The sequence below is a fragment of the Helianthus annuus genome, chromosome 16, assembly GCF_002127325.2.
Source record: "Helianthus annuus cultivar XRQ/B chromosome 16, HanXRQr2.0-SUNRISE, whole genome shotgun sequence".
NCBI lineage: Eukaryota > Viridiplantae > Streptophyta > Magnoliopsida > Asterales > Asteraceae > Helianthus > Helianthus annuus.
Window position 1 is genome coordinate 137,011,437 of NC_035448.2, and position 21,278 is coordinate 137,032,714.

The window sequence follows — 21,278 nt, forward strand, 5'->3', positions numbered from 1 at the left end:
CGAACTACGTCCGACCAAGTTCGCAAGGCCTACCCCCAGCAACCAACCAGAGAAATGGGTTCTCAACGCGAGATACCCAGAACAAAAGGTTACATTGGGTCACGCCTTGTCCCCGACCACAAGAGCGCACCTGAAGCAGCTTCTCTTCGGGAACCAAGACATTTTCGCATGGACACCCGTAGACATGACAGGGGTCCCGCGTGATATTGCGCAACACCACTTGAATACCTCACCAGGTATCAAGTCGGTGATCCAAGGCCAACGCCACCTTGGGTCCGCTAAAAATCAGGCGATGCAAGAGCAAGTCGAAGAACTGCTCTCCGCAGGCATCCTGCGGGTAGTCAAATACCAGACTTGGTTATCCAACCCAGTTATGGTAGAAAAACCATCCGAGGGCTGGCGCATGTGCGTCGATTACAAAGACCTTAACAAAGCCTGCCCCAAGGATTGTTACGCACTTCCGGAAATCGACGAAAAGGTCGATAATCTCGCACCATTCAGATGGAAGTGTTTCCTCGATTGCTACAAAGGGTACCATCAGGTACAAATGGCGATCGAGGATGAAGACAAAACGGCATTCCGCACTCCCACCGGGAATTACTGTTATACAAAAATGCCGTTTGGGTTGCGCAACGCGGGCGCAACCTATCAAAAGCTGATGAACGACACTTTCCGCGGCCAAATAAGCAAAAGTGTCGAAATCTACATGGACGACCTAGTCGTCATGAGCATGGAGGAAGATACCATGCTCACAGACATTGAAAGAACATTCCAGACTCTGCGAAGCGTTAACATAAAGCTCAATCCAGGGAAATGCTCGTTTGGAATGGAAGAATGCAAGTTCCTTGGGTTCATCGTGACAAAAGATGGATTCAAGGTAAACCCGGAGAAAGTTCAGGCGATCGAGCGCATGCCATCGCCTTCATCGATGAAAGATATGCAACGATTAGCCGGCAGGCTAGCGGCACTCAACAGATTCTTAGCCAACCATGCAGCTAAGTCTTATCCTTTCATCAAGACCCTGTGGAACTGTTTAAAGAAAGAACAATTCCAGTGGACCGCAGAGGCTGAAAACGCCTTCCGGGAAATGAAGGAGTGTTTGATACAACTCCCAACCTTAACCGCACCACACAAGGAGGAGCCACTCATATTATACCTATCTGCCGCGGACAACGCGGTAGGTGCGGTATTGATAGTGGAGCGGGAGGGGGTTCAAACACCCATCTATTACATCAGCAAGATGCTCAACGACCCAGAAACAAGGTACTCAATAATGGAAAAATTGGTGCTAGCATTGGTGCACGCTTCAAGACGGTTGCGACGCTACTTCGCAAATCACGTCATCACAGTGCTAACCAATTACAGGATCAGCCCGATCCTATCCAAACCTGACATTTCTGGGAGATTAGCAAAATGGGCAATAGAGCTGGGCGCGCACACGTTGAACTACAAACCGCGCCCCGCGATAAAAGGACAAATCTTAGCTGATTTCGCTGCCGAAGTACCGGCGAATCGCATCCAAGAATGCGAACAAGCACAAAACCCTGCACCAACGCCATCTTCCTCAGAAACTTGGGCACTATTTACCGACGGTGCCTCCAACGAGGAAGGTGCGGGCGCAGGTCTGCGACTCGTCAGCCCTGATGGCCAAGAACTTACATATGCCATCCACCTCGATTTCAAAAGCACAAATAACGAGGCCGAATATGAAGCCCTACTGGCAGGACTACGTTTAGCAGTCAAACTCGGCGTGCAGCATCTGGAAGTACACGTCGACTCTTTGTTGGTTGCAGGACAAATACGCGGCGACTATGCCGCAAAGGGGGATATCATGATCCTCTACCTCGAGCAAGCCCTGCAACTAACATCCAAATTCGCTTCGTTCAATATCCGACATATTAATCGAAGTGAAAACAAATCCGCGGATGCACTATCAAAACTCGCATCCACCAGCTTCCAGCACTTGGCAAAGGAGATACGCATCGAAATTCTGCAAAATCCTTCGGTACCCCTGCGCCAAGTCAACGTCATTCAATACGGTACAACATCATGGATGACACCTATTATCGCATATCTGCAATCAGTTGTGACCCCCGAAAGCAAATCAGAGGCACGCAAGCTACAATACAAAGCGTGCCATTATCAAATGGGAGACGGTATCTTATACCGCAAATCATACCTAGGGCCACTACTACGATGCGTCAACCCCCAGGATGCCACATACCTCATCCAAGAGATACATGAGGGCATATGTAGCATACATGCTGGACCACGCATGGTAGTGGCCAAAATCATGAATGCCGGGTATTACTGGCCCGGTATGCACCTGGACGCCGTCAAAGAGTTGCGCAAATGCATCGACTGTCAACGTCATGCTCCAAAAACTTTGCGGCCAAAGAACAACTTAGTCCCCGTCACAACCGCATGGCCCTTTCAGAAATGGGCAATTGACGTTGTGGGACCTTTCCCTGACGCTCCGGGTGCGGTCAAATTTATCATAGTAGCGGTTGATTACTTCACAAAATGGGTAGAAGCAAAACCGCTCGCCTCAACCACTGCTATGATAACGAGAAAATTCATTTGGGAACACATCATCTGCCGTTTCGGTTTACCAATGTGCATTGTCACCGATAATGGCACCAACTTTGCTGCTGACGAATTTCAAAAATGGCTAAAAGAACTACACGTTGAACACATATTCTCGTCCGTGGCACATCCGCAAGGAAATGGCCAAGTTGAGAGTATCAACAAAAGCCAAGTCGAGGGCACCAAAGCAAGGTTGGGAACAGCCAGCCGTGGCTGGGTCAATGAACTGCCAAGTATCTTATGGGCTCACCGTACTAGCCCAAAAACAAGCAATGTGGAAACACCCTTCAGCCTAGTCTACGGTTCAGAAGCGGTGATCCCCGCGGAAGTAGGTCTCCCCTCTCCTAGAATGTTGGCTATTGAAAAACTAGACAACATCACAGAACGCAGGATCGATTTGGACCTCTTGGAAGAAAGGCGCGAAAACGCTGCCATCAACGAGGCCAAATATAAATCCAAACTTGAAAAGTACTACAACACGCGCGTCCGCGTTTGTACTTTCAATCCGGGAGACTACGTCCTACGCGACAACGAAGCATCTAATGCTGAGCGCCCAGGCAAAGTTGCCCCCAAGTGGGAAGGACCCTACCTCATCAAAGAGGTCTTAGGGAAAGGCGCATACAAATTACAAACGTTAGAAGGCAAACCTATCGCACGAACATGGAACGCACAACAGCTTCGACGCTGTTATATGTAAGCCATGTTCCTACATTTTCTATGTAACATACCGGGCCGCAGGCCATTGGCAAATAAATAAATAAGCAATTTTATACATTATTGTTTGTTACTACTATTACAAATGCGTGTTCCACTTTGCGGTATCCCAAAAACAGATGGGCAAAATCTTCATTCGCGGTACCCATACAAAGTGGTAACCACACACAACTATTGTAATAGGCCAGCAAAAGGCAAAAAGACTTGCATATTTATCCGGCCGGATAAACAAGTTTTTATTAACACTTAACACAATTCCTGAGCCCAAAAAGGCAAACAATGGAATTGACGCGTACTCATACGACAAAGGTATGGAGTATACTCGACCCCATTCACAAATGGGTAGAGTTCCGGATATATAAGTTTTTACAAAGCTTCCACAATTCTAAAACCCTAACGGGGTAAATAACAGAATTGACGCGTACTCATACGATAAAGGTATGGAATATACTTGACCCCATTCACAAATGGGTAACGTTCCGCATACATACGTTCAAACATGCAAGAATTAAAAACACTTGTACACATTGAACAAAAAACTTTATATTCAAAAAATTCAAGCACCTACGCGGTGCTTAATGGATTTACATAAAGTTCCTAATATATACAAGGGGAAAACAAAAAGGGGGCACACTTGCCAACCTAAACCCTATTTCGTACCGCTGGTACCCGCGTCATCTCCAGCACCACCAGCGGGATCCTCCTCTTCGGCATCAGCATACAGCATCCGCAGCCGGTCAACGTAATTCGCAGCCTCTAAACAGTCGTCCAACTTCTCTACACAAGAGAGGGACGTATCATAAAAGGAGGCTACGGCCGCGTTCAGGCGACCTTCGGTATCCACGTCCCGAAAGTCGGATCGCTCTTCGATAACACCGCCTATAGACATGACGTTCATATGGGAAATGCAGCGGTTATAACCAGCTTTAAAGCCAGCGTCACGAGCACGCTGCTTGACCAAGTCTAAACCAGCTGCGGTTTCAGGAGCATCCATAATGGCCTGAACAATCTGCAACACAAGGATAATAAAGTCAGCATATGGTCAACTTTTGGCACAAACATCACAACATACTTACATGCGCGATACCATGCCTCCGCATCCATTCATGGTTAGCCTCCAGTTGGTTAAACGAAGAGGTCAGAGCATCTCTGGCCTCAACGACAACATTGGCCCGCTCTTCCGCTGCAGCCATGCGGGCTGTGAGGTCAGTGACCGCGACCTCCCGGGTCTGAACCTCAGCCTGTCAAAGAGCAAAAAACAGTTTACTCAGTAAACATTTTCAAAAAGCAGGGAAATATAAAACAAAGGTAACAAGTCATACCTGAAGGCTGGCAACAACTTTATCCAAACGAATGCGCTCAGCATTCGCCTCTTCAAGAGCCTTGGAAGAACGGCTCTCCCTCTCTTCGGCCTCCTCCAGGGCCTTCGCAGCACGCGCCCCGGCTTCCTTGGCCTCTTCAAACGCCTTTATGGGCCCGGCCTCCGCCTGCTGCGCTTTAACCGCAATTGCCTCAGCTGCAGCTTTCTCTTTGCCCAAGGCAACGTTCGTTGCCTTGGCGTTCGTCAACTCCTGCCGAGCACGGAACAAATTGTCATTCTGCTTAGCCCAAGATTCATTCCACTTCTTGCGCTCGTTGGACAACTTTTCGTTCCAACTCTTGCGTTCATCAGAAAGGAGTTTGGCAAGAGTACGAACCTGTTTCAGCTGAGCAGTGGCAGCCCACTCCGAGGTCTGCTTCTGCTTCTCAAACGCAGCTCTATCCTTCTCAAGCTGCTCCGCACCCGCACGAGCAGCCTTGATCAACTCTTCCGCTTCGGCCCGCATGCGAGCAGCTTCATCCTCTCTGCGGCCTAACACCTTGTAGTCTTCCAAAATGGCGTTAGCCACTATGGAACTTCCTACTAGCAAGGTGGAGAGTTGATTGATGCGCAACTCACGGGGGGCGGCACGGGCACGTTCCACTTCAAAGGGGGTGCCCAAACCACCCAGAATCTCCTTACACGCAGAAGGGTCGTTGGAAATATCATCCCCCTGCATAACAGTCCAGGGGGGTCGGTGATAAACAGTACTTCGACCCTGGGTATAGGTGCAGTAATAATACTCCAATTCAGACTCCCAGGCTGAATTGGAGGCCCATCATAACCCGCACCACCGGCAGACGAACCGGTACCCTTCTCACCAGCAGGAGACTTCTGCGGCTCAGCATCATGCTGCCGCACCTCAGTATCAGTTTTTTGCGGCTCTGCATCAGACTTTTGCTTCCCAGAATCAGAAAACCGCAGACCCAAATTATCACCCTCATTGGGAGAGATCAGATTGTTGGACGAATCAACGGTATCGAATATCTGGGTCGCGACCTTCTCTGCAGTACCCTCCGTTTGCACGGTCGAATCAGGCACCACCTTGACAAAGGGTGCCGAAGGTTCCTCTGACGCACCCGCACCTGCACCCGTGGCATGCGGATGTGACAACGGAGCATCAAAGATAGAAAAATCTTTATCTTGAAGCTCTGCAAAACAAAGTCAAATAGCTATCAAAACACAAGTTGTACATAACACTTGAGACAAGCAATACAACACTTACCAACAGTACCCGCCGGTTTCTTTGATGTCGGACCAGTCCTCTTAGACTGCAACCTCCGACGTTTCGGTCCACCGGCACCAGCGACCGTCTCTTCTACTTGCCTCTTCCCAGCACCAGACTGCGAGCCCGCAGCTGTACCCAAACCCTCAAGGGTATCAGATACTATCAGATAATCCAAGTATCTACGGAAAGAAGAGTGAGAGATACCTGCCGCCTGCGGTACCAGATGAGGCACAAAAGTGACCTGCGGTATTTTCTTTTGGCGAAAGCGCACGCCTTTCACCGTTTGCCTCTTAGGCACACCCTTCGCATCAGGGTCCCCTAAGGCCCCAAGATCACCTGCATGAAAACCATCCAAGAGGTGAGTCAGTGCAACCATTATTGTTATCACAAGAATAAAGGATTCCTAAACATACCTTTGCCCCACGGCAACTCAACTGCTAATGCGGCCTCAGTAGGCACCCGGAAGTTATCTCGAATGATAACATTAAACTCCTCCTCGCCATCCGCACAAACAACTGTTTCAACCTGACCCTGGAAATCCGGGGCAAACATCCTCCATAACAGAGCATCCTCTGATAGCAAACGCACAAGTCAGTAACGCATACGGGGATAAGGAAGTTAAACAAATGAAAAGTACGTACCACCACTTTTCTCCCGCACCACGGGCTTTGACTTCTTGTACCTCCTTATCAGCATCATGCGCAACACCCACAACTGTGTGTTGCTCAGCTTCACCGACTCAATGGTCTGCAACTGCGGAAACCACTCCACCGACTTCGTGCTAGGGACTGCAATGGTCTCTGATATGATCATATCGGTCACATTCCGAAACGTCATATTGCCAACAATCGCAGCAGCCTTGATGTAAAAGAACTTCATTTTCCACTTCGTCATCCCCTTGGGAGGTGTCATCAGCTTGGGACTACCCTCTCGTTGACGGAAAGAAAAGAACCCCAAAGACACCGTCATTTGATAAAACCGTCAGAAATCTCCAACGGTAGGCTCGATGCCAAGAGCACGAAAGGTGAATTCAAAATTTCGAATCCGAATCATACCAAACGGACTCAGTTGAGAAATGTGGACCTTGTACCACTCCAAAACCTCAACAACAAAAACAGTCAAAGGTCACATGGTCACATAACCGGCCGGAGCATCGGCACCGGTGTCACCATCCGATGGGTAACAGGCCCCATATTCAGGGGGCATTTGGATATCACGAATCAGACGATCAAAGGTCTTCTTGGTCCACTTTAACACCGGTAAACCACCACCGGCGGCTCCCTCCTCTTCTTCCTCCGCCACCACCGGCGATGAAGGCTCCGGGTTTTCACCCTCCACATTGTGTGGACTTGATGGTTCAGCCATCAGAAATGTCGAAGAAACGAAAGAAAGTGAGTAGAAACACTAAACTCAGAAAACCTCACCGGAAACTTCAAACAATTGATCGGAGAAGACAAAGTAACTTCTTTTCTCTCACCGGCAAATTTTTTGAAATTTTGAACAAGTGAGGGGAAACCACGAACGGTTTCCCCTTATATACCCATCGCAATTAATGAGGAGGGAGAAAACGAATCATCACGTTCAAAAAGAACGAATTGCGCGACACCACGTGTCAAGCGCCGTTTCCACTGACAGTTACCACGCGCACGTGGCCGCCCACGCGCCTGACATAGGAGACGTTTACACTCCTTGCTACAGTGCATTTAATGCCTCGGGCAGTGCAAATGTCCTTTCATTTCAGCACATGCCAGATAATCTCACCAACTTCCACCAACTCACACGTGCGCTCAGCCACGTATGTAACAAAAAGCGACTACCTTATCCAATTGCAAGCGGTATGCGGTTTCTCTGATATACCGCACCATAACCCATACCGCATATCGTTTTTTTACATACCCCTAAAAATAGGCAAAAATATATGTCTTCACACTATAAGGGGGTATAATACCTTTCCGCACTACCCACGAGCATACGTGGAATATGCGGAAATGACACACACGAGCCCGTTCAGGTGTGTCAGATACTCAGAACCAGCATTGTTCTTTGGACTGAACCGCATCTCAGAAATAGGTAAACCGCATTGCCTTCATTCTCTTCAAGCTTCAAATCCCTCCTCTCCGGTTCACAACCGCAGAGGGTACATGAACACCTTCTTTAACTTGAAGAAGGAAGGGAATGTACGCGCGCGCACATCAGCAACCCTGACTCCTGAACCTTCAAGAGCCGCATCCGAGCAACACACCCGTTTCGAGCGAATATGGGAATGCAAAACCACAGACACTCATGAGTCACTGCGGACATAACCATAGCTTCCGGAAATGGTTGCTACGGTAGAGCCAAAACTAACTCCACATCGAGGGATGAAACTACTCCAAGGAAAACTCCTCGGTACTGGAGCGGGAAGGAAGGTGCCTAAGGAAGAGATGCGGACGAAATCCCCAATAATCATACGAGCCCTTGTCGAACAGCAAGCGGTCGAACAAGCGGTAACAAGTCTGCTTATGACTTTGTTACCCTACTTGTACGTTGGATAGAATAAACAATGATGGGCATTACCATGCCTATGATCATGTTTATTTGACCGTTATCCAGAATCACATTGTTCGACCAAACATGGCCAACAATGACGCAAGTGCCCAACGTTGCTCCCACAACCGTGGCCAACAATGTCAAGCAACGAGGTAACCGCAAAGGACGTGCGGTTACTTGAGAGCTAATGGGAAGAACATGAACACCCCACGAAAGGAATCATCATTAGATATCCAATCATGGGAACAACATGCTCTCTTCTTCATTCACCACTTCAAAGGTTGGGTCGAAGTTTGTGCACACCTTCAACCACATCTCAAAGATTGGTTCGAAGTTTGTACACTTCCTCCAACTAATTCCTACAGTTGGTTCGGCACACCAACAGATGGCAACCAGCCAAAGGCTGAGAATTTCGCATCAGACGAAACATTTTCACCGGTACGGAAGAGGCGTCAAATGACCCTTCCAGACCTCCAGCTTGATTTACAAACAAAAAAGACCATCCACATGGTCTAGGATCTTCTCCAGACTCCAAACTACCTTCTAAACACCATAGTCCAGTACTCCTCCCACATACAACTTGTATGTGGCAGCAACACTAGACTGGGGGGACTTGAAGGGGTATGGTCCCAGATCTCGCGTCAGCATCGACCGCGAGTGACCATTACCCTTATCAAAACCCCCACTAGCTAACAACCTACTTGTGCCCATGCGAGAACGCGTCGACACAAGGGTTGAAACCAATCTATCTAGTAACGAAGGAGGACTTACATGGAACATGAGAATGGTAGAGTGATGCGACATAGCATCACATCTGGTGTACGAAAACGGAAGTATTCACAGCGATGCGGCCTCGCACCGCGTCCAGTGAACACTTCTATCAATACAAGGAAGCTGGATAACAGCAACAGTCACCGCAGGCGACGATGCGGCCAGCACCGCATCTCGCGTATTTCTTGATCACTAGCAAGAGACGCGATAACATCAGATGTTACCGCAGGCAGCGATGCGGCTAACACCGCATCCTATACGCTCAACAAGTGGGACTGACACCACAGTGCAAGTGGAACCAATGGCAGTCACCTGTCAGGTTTACGGAAGCGACAGACTGACGTGGCGTCGTCTCCACGGGCGACATGTCTGACACACCTGCAAAGGTGCAGCATGCCGTCAGTCTATCCATCCACCTCCTCCTTCACTCCTCGGCTATAAATACCAACCCCAAACCAGGTTTGAGGTATCTCTTCACAACCCCCTAACTACTACTACAATCTTACTTTGCTTCCCAAGCAAACTACTGATTCTCACGCCGGAGAGTGGTAACAAGGAGCACCCCCCACCCCATCCTCCTTGTTACGACTCACGGTTTGTTTCCTTGTGCAGGAGATCAACCCACCGGTGATCCAGCCGGCGATCCTCAAGAGGAAGGGATTAACCCTTCTTGACGAGACCAGTGAGTTAACCCTGCCCGGTTAACCATTGTTTCATCAGTAGCCTGACCTCAAATCGATCTTCGAGAAATAACTTGCCCCTTGTAACTGATCGAACAAATCGTCGATCCTCGGCAAGGGATATCTATTCTTTATCGTGACCTTATTAAGCTCGCGATAATCGATGCACAGACGCATCGATCGATCTGTCCTTCTTCTTTACAAACAGGACAGGTGCTCCCCAGGGAGACGAACTAGGTTTGATGAAACCTTTAGCTAACAGTTCATCCAGCTGGGTCCTCAACTCCTTCATTTCGGTCGGTGCTAACCTGTAAGGCGCTCTAGCAATAGGTGCTGCTCCAGGGATGATATCGATCCTGAATTCCACTTGCCTATCTGGTTGCAGACCAGGTAGATCCTCAGGGAAAACTTCTGGATATTCCGAAATGACGGGAATGTCTTCTATCTTCGGTTTAGGTTCTTCAATAATCACCTGTGCCATGTAGATGACACAACCCTTCTTTAGACATTTTGAAGCCTTGAGCATAGTCACTTGCTCAGGCAATCCGTACTGGGTATCTCCCCGAATGGTAAGTGATTCACCAGACGGAGTCTTTATCACCACTTGCTTTCTGTTGCAGACGATTTGGGCCTGGTTGTAAGATAACCAGTCCATACCCAATACTAGGTCAAAACCGGCCAATTTAAAGGGAAGTAGAGATAGAGGAAAAGAGTGGTTCTTAATGGATATCACACATCCATCTAACACAGTGGAGACGGTTTCTATGGTGCCATCTACTAGCTCTACCTCGTAGTTCACATTTAAGGTTTTAACAGGCATATTCAGCAATTTGCAAAACTTATGATCTACGAAAGACTTATCAGCGCCCGAATCAAATAGTACTCTTGCAAAGATTTCATTTACGAGAAAAGTACCTGTGATCACGTTATCATCTAGCACTGCTTCCTTCGCCTCCATCCTGAAGACTCTTGCATTGGTCTTCTTGGCTTCTTCAGGCTTCTTGGCATATTTAGGGAAGTTGCTTTTAATGTGCCCTTTCTCGTTGCAGCCGTAGCAGGTTGCATCCTTTATCTTTTTGCAATCCACGGTCTTGTGGTCCTTGGACTTGCATAACCTGCAAGCATATGACTTCGACTGAGTCTGCGAGTTTGATTCGAGTCTACACTTTCCAAAGTGATGTCTCTTGCAATTCTTGCACTTGGGCTTCTCACCAGACTGTTGCCCATCCCTCCTTGACTCAGACCCTCTCTTGTTATCACCGTTTCCACGGTGCTTCTTGCCCGACCTCCGTGAAGTATCATCTTCACGCTTTCTCTTTTCAGCTTCTTTGTTCCTCAGCGATCTTTGTCGGACCGCATCCAGAGTGAGGGACAAAGAAATGTCAGCTACAGATCTAAAGGTCGCTGGCCGAGAGGCCTTCACGCTTGCCTTTATTTCGGGGGCTAACCCACCGATAAAACGAGCTATTCTCTTTGGCTCCGGGGTTACCAGATACGGAACCAACCGGGACATCGTGTTGAAGCTCGTGAGGTAAGCTTGACAGTCAAGGTTCGTCATTACCAATGACAGGAAGTCAGTCTCTATCTTTTCAACCTCATGTTGAGGGCAGTAATTCTCCTTGATGAGAGAAATGAATTCCTCCCATGTCATGCTGTATAGAACAGCCTTTCCCGAGGCCTGAACCAACGACCTCCACCAAGCCAGGGCCTCGCCCTTGAATGATTGTGACACAAACTTTACCATGTCTCTTTCTGCACAGCCGCTGATGTCCACCACGGTGTCCATCTCGTCTAGCCACGTCATGCAATCAACTGCGCCTTTCTCCCCAGTGAAGTCTCGGGGTTTGCATGATACGAAGTACTTGTAGGTGCAGCCCCTGGCGCGAGATGCATCAGTATACACTTTTTCAGGACGGACACTGTTTTCATTGGATGAGTGATTATCATCGTCCTTTTTGGGCTTAGACGGTGGTTTGCTGTGAGATTTGGAGTGGGTTTTCGGCTTTGAGTGTGGTTTGGATATGGTTCTGCTCCGGGATTCAGTATACTCCTCGTATTGTCGATCCAGGGCTGCCTTAACAGCATTGTCGACAAGAGCTTTTAATTCTGCGCCCGTCAAATGAACCTGGGCGTTGTCGTATTCGTCTTCTTTCGAATGACTATTCTCCGCACTAGGATCAGCCATGGTAACTTGAATCTGTTACAGAACATAACGAAAATTTTTATTTAGGAGTTCATTATGGAATTGTCTTTTATGGCAATTCATTAACCATGGTAAACAGAGACCATATCTGGTTAATTTGTTCCTCACTTTTATTTAGGATTTGAACATAACTTATCCTAATTACAAACAATATTGCTAGTGGCATAAAAGCCTAGTCACGAGGACATTTTTATAATATTAGCCGGGATTACAGAGAATCAAGGCATGAAGGTTTGAACCGTAGTTCTTTTACCTTTTCTGACAGGGAGTCATAGACTACCACTGCCTTTTTGTCTTATATGACAATAATTATGGCCCGTAGGCTTTACATCACTAATGGATGTTTATAAGTTTGGCCCGTAGGCACCACATCACTAATGGATGTTTAAATAAGTTTGGCCCGTAGGCACATCATCTCTAATGGATGTTTAATAATTGATCATCTTCATTGATGATTTAACCCATGATTTATAAATCATTAATTTGGGTTTTGGAATCCTTAGAAGGATTCTTATACAAGAATGACGCGTGCGATTTTAACGAATCACATCTGCCATGGATGTTAACATGATTACAGAGGTTAACAGGAAACCTGAATCTTTTAATCAGGTCTTACCATCTTGGCCGGATCTTATAAAGACACCTGGCTAGGTTTCACTCTTAAGATTCTTTATTTAGGCAGATTTAATTTAAAAGGAATGATTCTTAACTTGTTTCATATATAATAATAACAAAAATGAAATTTGTAACATAACATTCCGTAAACTTCAAATATGATTACACGCTGCCCTAAACGGGACTTTTTAAATAAATAAATACCTACGCAGAGGTTTATAGAAAAACAAGTCCACGCAGGGACCAATACAAGATAGATGCCCGCGTAGGGACTAAAAGATAAGTCCGCGTAGGGACTGAAATACGATAAATGTCCACGCAGGGACCAAATTGTAATAGTAATACAACAATACATAAGGAGACTAATGATCTCGTTTCTTCCTCCCTTTTAGTAGGTTTGCGAGTCCCTTAAGAAATCCACGATTACTCTTTCGTTCTTGTTCGAAGTCTCGTTCCACACGATTTAAACGGTGGAGTATTTCTTCTTGCTCCGGTGGAGAAAAACGTGGCTGCTGCGACGGTTGCTGAACCGGAGGCCTAGGAGGTATTGGATACCCATGAGCTGAGTAATCTGGTCTCCAAGAGGTTCCATGAAGAGCATTGTAATTAGCCGCTACCACATATGGATCGGCATCATAGTTATAGTTGTAGTGCGTGTGAGTCGGCTGCTCAAACGGATTGTACGCCGTGGAAGCGCCGTACGCTGGTATCGGATTGTCATATCCGAATGGTGGCGGAGGTGGTGCAACTGGTGCAGAATTCCCCTCTGCAGGGTGACCAGAAGGTTCCCCTAATTGTGGTTCTTCTTCTGGTACTGACGGAAAGTGACTAGCACTCGAGTGGCCAGGGGTGCTGAAATGAAATTCCCCTCCTCGGGTAGACATCCGTGCGCCTGATCTCCTTCGCCTTGGCGGATCTGGAATTACTGGTTGAACCGGTGACGGTGGCGGTGGCGTAACTGCCACAAGCCGCGAATCTTCAGAAGGATCCTGTTGTTGCTGTTGATCGTGAGGCGAGAAATGTTGCGATGGTGTGAAGTACCAATTACATTGGTCAAACCTCGCCTGGTAGCTGTCGGGACCTTGATAGGGCGTTCCATGGAAGGATGACCCATCCGAGATCTCGATTGGATGATTGGGAGTACCCCTTGCAGGTTCGACGGGGTCTGTATCCTCGTCCATATCCACTGCATTATCTTCAGAAAAGTGATCCTCTGGTCCTAAATGGTTATACCCTATTGGCTCTTGGACATAATCCGCCGGGTTAAACTGTCCTATGAAGAAAGGTGAAGGATCGCCATAAGAACGGTGCGAAGCAGATCGCTGGAGAGGTATAAAGGATGGTTGAGGGTTATTGGGATTATTTTCCGAATCTGGTCCAAATGAATGACGGTATGAGGGTGTTGAGCTATGCGAGGTTGAATGTCTCGCAGGTTCAAAGAGGTTTCTTCTTCGTCTCTGTGGTTCCTCACTTCTTGTACTGGAAGGAGCTCGCATGTTCGAAGGTCCAGCCTCGTGATCATTGTGGGTAATGATCGTCCCTTTTCCTCTTCCTCCTCTTCCTCGTCTGATTGCAGGTGGCATATTTCCTGCTTTCAAAACTTTAAATAACAATAAACAATAAAAAGACAAACTGGAATAACAATTCGAATTTATCCTATGTTCTTGTCTAGACTCAAGTATGTGCAATTGTGTAACTGAGATTAAACACAAAGGTTAGTGTTTAATTCACTCAGTGTTGGCTCCGATACCAACCTGTCACACCCCGATTTCCACGTGTCTCACCGGTGGGCCCGGTGGGGGATTACCGTGACGTAGTTGGCAACAATATAGTCAAACCACACAATATATGAATGCACAGCGGAAGCATAAAGATAAACATATTTCAACGTTAAATGTAATATCAAAGTATCACCATTGTTGAAATAAAATCCACAGGGGATCAATAATAATAATAAAGTATTGTTCAACAGACTTCAGGCATCTTAAGCTTGCGAGACTTCTAATGATGCTAAGGAGAAATCCCAGCCAATTACGCATAGTACCTGCATTTAGTCTTTTTGGGAAAATACGTCAGTTTACACTGGTAAATACATTCAACTGACACTTTTGTAAAATGTTTAATAAAATTGGTTTAAATGCACAAGGCACAAACTCTTTATAACTTGGGATAATTTATAATTAAATCTTGTAAAGAATTACATGTTTGCTATGCGTTCGGTCGCCTGGGTCGTGCCGGGTTAAAGGTTAATAGACACGCCACAAAACATAAAGCTGTGGTAGGAAAACCAACGGTTATACCTCTAATTAATATAGACACAATGCCGGGTGTACGCCTACACCCGGATGTCGAGGTAGTGGCCATTTCGTAAAATGATGCCAAGGATATCCGGGACATGGTCATTAAGCTCCCAAAGGCGTAAAGCCAACAAAACAAGTTTTTAAACGGGTCACATTGATAATACCCAACTACTAATGAGTCGGGGTCAATTGCCCGACCAAGCGGTATTTTAAATACCGTAACCCAAGCCCGTATAACGGAAAATAAGTTAAAAGTATTTACCTTTGCAAGTATAATCCTTAATCGAAATAAATCGCAGATAGCTTTTACTGGTCTCCTATTCTGGAACGAAGGTTTTAAAAATAACCTATTAGAATCCTAACGGGTCTTTAATCTAGCCGTAGCTTAGACCGGTTAGTTTCAAAGGAAAGATACGGTTTAATCACGTGAAAGGCGAAAACCGGGAATGGAATGTGATTTTGACCCAACAAGTTTGAAGACTTGTTTTATAGGGGTATAATAATCACACTTTGTATTCTGGGGTCAAAACAATATGGTTTGACCCGTTTCGGCTAGTTTATGTAAACTAGTTACATAAGCCGAACCGTGCGCGCAAAAGGCGTAACGGGTAACCGTAAGAGTCCTACACTGGTTTCCTAAGTCAATATGCTTTAAAGAGGTTATGGTATCAGTAGGATACCTTCCATAATGCCCGTAACGAGTTTAAGTTCTTATTATGCCCCTTAGGGGTATTTCGATCTTTTTAAAGATTATAAAATAGGTTTCTGAGTTCTATAGGAAATCTGAGTTTCCCGAATAGTTTATAAAGTCTAGTATACTTTATTTATTATTTAAAATCAGTAGCAACTGGAATCGGGTCAAAAGACTTTGTAGAACTCAAGTTATGGCCGAGAAGGGTATATTCGGTATTTACCGAACCGTTGCCATAACCGTAGGTTATGAGCGGGTTAAAAATAATTAAAAATCCTTAAAAATTCCAAAATATTATTTGACATCAGTGAGTAAAAGTTTGGTGTCGAAATCCGGGTTTAGATAGGCGTTATGCTAATTGCGCTATTAAATTATTAAAGTTTCCGTAATTTGCGCTATTTAGCATAACTCCTATTCTGGACCTCGGATTGACGTGAAATTTTAGGGACATGCTTAGAAATCAGTAACTAAGGTTATGATTCTTTCATATGTCCGAAATTCTCGTTTTAAATCAAAAAGGGCGTTACGGTCAACTTTTAGGCATTTAACGGAAATGTGTAAAAGACTCGGACAAACAACGAACCGGTCACAGAGGGTTATACCATCATGTAACCTGGTCCTAAGAGAGTCCTAAGGCATATCTATATCGAACTTTAACGGGTCAGAACTGAAGTCAAAGCAAAAGTCAAAGCTTTTGCGACTTTCGGCTCCGAACCGGGTCAAAACAGTAAATGGTCGGATCAAACACGCTTAGACTAGTTAATATACTTATTATCATGTTCTATGAGTGTTTAAACAGGTTACATATAATCTACATTACCGATTATGCAAGAAATCGCAAAATAGCATTTCTGTTGACTTTTTCTAAGCACGTTTGACTTGACATTTGGACTAGTTAGAGTGGGAATCAGAGGGAGCCCTTTTAGGGGTTTAAAGCCCACGTGATTACCATCATATAACTATCTTTGATTCGACAAACCACTGGACCATTTGTGATTTATCGCAAAGTCAATCGTTAATTACGACGGATTGACTTTTAAGCTAAAACTATGGAAAAACGAAACCACAAAGGGTTAGGCAACTTACAGAAGCTTGGTGCACGATTAGGGATGATAGAAGAATGGTTTAGAGCTCCAGAGATGGACTAGAATGCAGATTTGAGGTGTGTTTCATTTGTGCACAATGCCTTGCCTTTTATAGTGAAAAATTGGCATAGGATCATTACAACTCAACCTACAATGGATCATGGATGATCAGCAGGTGGCCCTGGGTGCTAGGGGTCATGTAGAGGGCGCCCATGCTTCATTAATTGCCTCAATGATCGTTCACAAGCTCAAACAGCAAGTCTGTCCAAAGTTTCTGCATCTGGGGTCCTTACGCGGCCCGCATTAGGATTCAGGCTACATGCACGCGGGCCGCCTGAATCTTCATGTCAGGAAACGTATCCACAGGTGGCTCGCGGCCCGCATTAACTTGCTTGTTTCACTTAGGCGGGCCGCCTGAGGCCTGAATTTCAAGATTTTCAAATCTTTTGTAATGATTAACTTGACCTTTCGGTTTAAAAGGGGTAACTTTGCGATTTGGCCCTCGATTATTTACAATTAAGGGCCTCGTGACTTTTACCCGCATTGTTAAGTCCCCGGTTAGTTTAATTACTATCCGAAAAGCCTTAACTTTTATTGTTGACGCTTTTAACCCCTCTCGTACGAATTTGATCATAACTTTCTTGTTTTAAAACGGAACTTCGCGAAATTTATATAGTATATTCTAGTGAGTGTATTTTACTGTTACAAAGCCTTGGGTTCATCAAAGGGTCACTCAGAGGTATAAATTAAACATGTTGACACAATTAACCCCTGTAGCTTGTAATCTCTCACTTTCTCCCGCGTTTCGCTCCGTACGATCCATGATTTATTCGTTTGAAGGTACGAGCATCATCTAGGGTTACTATATAGTATATTTACCCTTCGTTGACATTTATAACCCTCGAATTTACATACTTTCAAGGTTTGTCAACTTTAGCCCTTTATTTAATAGTTAATACCACGTGTAAGCTTATGACACGTGTCAACACATTATTGGACACAAAATTTCGAGGTGTTACAAAAATTCTGCACTCTTAAATAAAATTCAGCATTTAATTATGCTAGTAATGTGCAAAAACTTGGCAAAATGATTCTGTATACCTTCTAAAGTGTCGAGGAGTAATTGTGACACAAAACGCATTATAAAGGACACTTTATGGAACAATTAAGCACTTTAACGGAACGATACCCAACCGAACAACCGGACTTTACCCGGAACATAAAAATATTGTCAATGACATTGTTTTTGCTTTTCTGAGCTAGTTAGGGTCCCCGAGCACCCTAACACCTGCTATATTACATAACACTATAATAACTAACTTAAGTCCCTAACTAAACATAACTATCACTTAACTAATTGGTTGAAATCAAACTATAAGCCCCCCCCCTAACCGAACGGTCCCCCAAGGGGACACACACCACACAACTTTGATTATTTTATTACATCTTGCCTAAAATCTAGAAAACACATTGTTTGATGGACAATACACCCAATTTGGACTATACATTTGCTTAAAGGTTAACACTTCATTCACATAAACACACTTCAACAAAATTGCTCTCTCTCCCTACCTTGGAGACTCTCGGCCAAACCCAACACCCACCATCTCACCATCATCAAGCTTCGATCAAGACATTCCACATACATACAAGTGTGCAAGAGACCATACGAGGAGACCCGGTGCTTTCAGAATCTCAAGAACCTCACTACGTTGCTTTTATCCACCTTGTTTTCGCTTTGATTCTTCCCTAGCCTTGAGCTAGTTGTAAGTGCTTCTAAACACTTCCTTGTTCATGTTTAAAGTGGTTAATAAGAGATTTAACGGTTAAAACTCAAGAACTTACAAGATCAAAACTAAAAGACTTAAAAGTATGATGAACTAGTTGGTTAAAGAGAAACAAATGGTGTAAAACTTGTGAATCTTGTTTTGTTGTGATTATTTTATGTTGTTAGTGGCTAGTAGTGGAACGGATCGTCATCTAACCATGCTAGATCATGTTCATGGAACATGAACTAGTGATATGTCAAGTGTAAAAGTTGTAAGATGATAAACCCTTCCACACATAAACATGAACTTGTGTAAAAATGATTTTTCTTGTAAAATAGAGTCCTAAACTAGTAGATCAAAAGATCTACAAGTGGTATTTTCGAAGAACCAAGTGTAAAAGGCAAATCATGTTTAAAAGCCGGATCTTTCATGAACTAAAGGCATTTTGTGAACAAACAAGTGTGTAAACACTTGTGTGACAAAAGGATTTAACAAAGAAATATTTTCGTAATTTTTGGACTAGAAGTTGTATAATTACATATTCTTTAAAAATAAGATTTCCAAGAAACTGGTTTTATTTTTAAAGATGGAAAGATCTACTAAATATGTTATAAAGTTACTACATACTTTTACACAACTTACAAGTTCATGTGTTTGCGATTTATGCTTATTTCTGACTAGTTTGATGTTTGAATGATGTATGTTGATGATTGGAAAATTGTTGATTGAATTTTAAAAAGAAAATGATACGTTAGCAAGCGTGGCCACCTTCAGTTACAGAGGAAACTCTGGCAAAATTTTTCCAGAAATATAACACTTAGAAATATTTTTGTGACGAGTGTTTATAAGTATATTTTCAACTTGTTTTCAAAATATAAATTTCGCCATGGTTTTTATTACAAAAGGACCAAGTGTCGGAGGTGGATTTTTGTAAAGGAAACTTGTTAAATATATATTGAGAATATATATTTCTTAATAAAACGCTTGTGTGCTTACGTGATTATTTTGTGAACTAAAGATATATTATTTTTAGGGTAAAAATAATATTACTTGATATATCATGAAAATACGACTCCAAAATAATACCAACGCCCTCACAAATAAATATTTAAGTTACATCGGTATTGTTTTACAACGCGAACTCTAAAATGGAACGCGCGTATTTTCAGAAAATACTCTTAATGGTGTATTTTGACAAAGTATTATTTTGGGAAAATTGTATGAAGTAAAATATAATATTTTTGGGAAAAATATGTATATTTTGTAATCAGAACATTTTAGACAAGTGATTAAAAATATATTTTCAAGTGAGACTTAAAAATATATTTTTTGGAATTATAACGTATACGTATATTTTGGTAAAATATTATTTTGGAAACTGTAGAAACAGAAATATGTTATTTTTGGGAAAATATTAACATATTTTTATTTGGAACAATAACATCGAAATACGATGCCATTACTTGGCAGGATATACAGGTAGATATATTATTTTAAGAATACGAGTATACAAGTATAAATTACCCCCATCCTTGGGAAGGAAATGCGCATATACAATACTTGAGAAGTATAACTCTAAAATAGTTGTCTAACTATTATTTCAAAACCTTAAAAACAGTTATAACTTGGAATAATACCAGAAACGTAACCCAAAAACGCAAATACTAAGACAAGGCACTACCCGTTCGTCTAATAGACAATAGACCATTGTAGGTAGTCGTGATTGTCGTGGAGATTTGGGTTACGAGTACGAAGACGCAATACTGTGAGTTCATGTCCCCCTTTTCTCTTAACTGTTTTCAGTTTTTATACTTCGGGGGTGAAATACATGTTACAATGTTTACGGATACTTATATATACATGGTATGGTTAGCGTAAGGAGGGTTTCTACTTAGATCATGTGAGTGAGTAGGCGGGAACTGGAGGCCATTGATCCTCATTGTAGGACCGAGGGTCATTAGCGGTAGATCTATCTGGGTGTAGCGAGCCCAACCCCTGAGTTCGCTGAGTGAGCCAGGTGGTGACTTTGTACCCGACGCAAAAATCTGCTAGGTTTGAGTCTTCCTACTGCACTTCACACATATCATTGGCTTTGCAACCCAATGGTGATCTCTTTTTCCTTAATTGCTACATACCAGGGATTTTCATACATACAGACATTTTTACAAAGGTTTATACCTACTCACTTACACATGAACTCGCTCAACTTTATGTTGACTTTTCAAACTACATGTATTTCAGGAAACTAACGGATCTGGCACGGTATGCACGTATTTTCAAGCTGCGTTTGAATAAAGAAGTCATCCAGGGTTTAGAAGGTGTAACCTCTTCCTGGACGGGTTACATATCCCTAAACCTAGTATTGTTTAAAGTCTTTTGCTAAGTCTTTATGAACTTAATTAAATCAAGTTAAGGCTTGTAACTTATTTTGTGATTGTTGAAAATGGGATTTTTCTAAACTTTATTAATGGATGAATATCTCATGTTTTTATCATATAGCATTGTTATGATTGTTGCTAAGGTATTGAGAAGTCACACCAAATAAACCCACGCTTCCGCAAAGCCATGGTGTGACATTTAAGGATTAGTGAAAACTATCATTTTTAATATTTTGAGATTGTTTGACCTTAAACAGATATTTGACCTTCTATATCAGTTGTTTGGAGTTAAACAAATATTTGGACATAAACAGATGTTTGAAATTAAAAAAATGTTTAACCTTCAAAAGAAGTTGGCCCACAAACATC